General features: G+C 43.0%; 1 non-coding gene across 1 annotated transcript; it reads right to left on the reverse strand.

The window, feature by feature from the left end:
* Positions 1-493: 493 nt before the first annotated feature.
* On the reverse strand, positions 494-601 carry LOC130984067 (small nucleolar RNA R71). The gene has a single exon (XR_009088025.1). It is a non-coding gene; the product is annotated as a small nucleolar RNA R71 (small nucleolar RNA).
* Between the last annotated feature and the right edge of the window lie 1,621 nt (positions 602-2,222).

Consider the following 2,222-nt stretch of genomic DNA (forward strand, 5'->3'; position numbering starts at 1 on the left):
CGAAAGGACCTTGAAGAGAAAGCTAAGAGAAGCCAAAGCACAATTCTCTTTAGAGGACCTGACCGAATTCTTCAAAGAAGAAGAACCCATGGCAGCCGAAAACAACAACAATGCCAACAATGCAAGGAAGGTGCTGGGTGACTTTACTGCACCTACTCCCGACTTCTATGGGAGAAGCATCTCTATCCCTGCCATTGGAGCAAACAACTTTGAGCTTAAGCCTCAATTAGTTTCTCTAATGCAACAGAATTGCAAGTTCCATGGACTTCCAATGGAAGATCCTCATCAGTTTTTAGCTGAATTCTTGCAAATCTGTGACACAGTCAAGACTAATGGGGTAGACCCTAAAGTCTATAGACTGATGCTATTCCCTTTTGCTGTAAGAGACAGAGCTAGAATATGGTTGGATTCTCAACCTAAAGAAAGCCTGGACTCTTGGGAAAAGCTAGTCAATGCCTTCTTGGCAAAGTTCTTTCCACCACAAAGATGGAGTAAGCTTAGAGTGGAAGTCCAAACCTTCAGACAGAAGGATGGAGAATCCCTCTATGAAGCTTGGGAAAGATACAAACAATTAATCAGAAGATGTCCTTCAGACATGCTTTCTGAATGGAGCATCATAGGTATTTTCTATGATGGTCTCTCTGAACTATCTAAGATGTCCTTGGATAGCTCTGCTGGAGGATCTCTTCATCTGAAGAAGACACCTGCAGAAGCTCAAGAATTGATTGAAATGGTTGCAAATAACCAATTCATGTACACTTCTGAAAGGAATCCTGTGAACAATGGGACTAGTCAGAAGAAAGGAGTTCTTGAGATTGACACTCTGAATGCCATATTGGCTCAGAACAAGATATTGACTCAACAAGTCAATTTGATTTCTCAAAGTCTGTCTGGAATGCAAATGCACCAAACAGTACAAAGGATGCTTCATCTGAGGAAGAAGCTTATGATCCTGAGAACCCTTCCATGGAAGAGGTGAATTACCTAGGAGAACCCTATGGAAATACCTACAATTCTTCATGGAGAAATCACCCAAATCTCTCATGGAAGAATCAAGAGAGACCTCAACAAGGTTTCAATAACAATAATGGTGGAAGAAACAGGTTTAGCAATGGCAAGCCTTTTCCATCATCTTCTCAGCAACAGACAGAGAGTTTTAAGCAGAATACTTCTGACTTAGCAACAATGGTCTCTGATCTAATAAAGACCACTCAAAGTTTCATGAATGAAACAAGGTCCTCCATCAGAAATTTGGAAGGACAAGTGGGTCAGCTGAGCAAGAAAGTTACTGAACTCCCTCCTAGTACTCTCCCAAGTAATACAGAAGAAAATCCAAAGGAGTGCAAGGCCATCAACATGGCCGAATATGGAGAGGAAAGAGAGGAAGAAGACGCCACTGAGAAAGACCCCAGTGGGCGTGCACCACTCTCCTCTGAGTTCCTCAATGAGGAACCTTGGGAATCTGAGGCTCAAAATGAGACCCTAGAGATTCCATTGGACTTACTTCTGCCATTCATGAGCTCTGATGATATTCTTCCTCTGAAGAGGATGAGTATGTTACTGAAGAGCAAGTTGCTAAATACCTTGGAGCAATCATGAAACTAAATGACAAGTTATTTGGAAATGAGACTTGGGAGGATGAACCTCCCTTGCTCACCAAAGAACTGGATGACTTGTCTAGGCAGAAACTGCCTCAAAAGAGTCAGGATCCTGGGAAGTTTTCTATACCTTGTACCATAGGCACCATGACCTTCAAGAAGGCCTTGTGTGACTTAGGGTCAAGTGTGAACCTCATGCCCTCTCTGTAATGGAGAAATTAGGGATCTTAGAGGTGCAAGCTGCAAGAATCTCATTAGAGATGGCAGACAACTCAAGAAACAAGCCCGTGGACTTGTAGAGGATGTTCTGGTTAAAGTTGAAGACCAGTACATTCCTACTGATTTCATAGTCCTAGAGACGGGAAGTGCATGGATGAATCCATCATCCTTGGCAGACCCTTCCTAGCCACAGCAAAGGCTGTGATTGATGTTGACAGAGGAGAGTTAATCATTCAAGTGAATGAAAAAATCCTTGGTGTTTAAGGCCCAAGGATATCCCTCTGTCATCATGGAGAGGAAGCATGAAGAGCTCCTCTCAAAACAGAGCCAAACAGAGCCCCCACAGTCAAACTCTAAGTTGGTGTTGGGAGGCTACAACCAAACTCTAAGTTTGGTGTTGAAACC

This window comes from Arachis stenosperma, chromosome 5, assembly GCF_014773155.1.
Source record: "Arachis stenosperma cultivar V10309 chromosome 5, arast.V10309.gnm1.PFL2, whole genome shotgun sequence".
NCBI classification, from domain to species: Eukaryota; Viridiplantae; Streptophyta; class Magnoliopsida; order Fabales; family Fabaceae; genus Arachis; species Arachis stenosperma.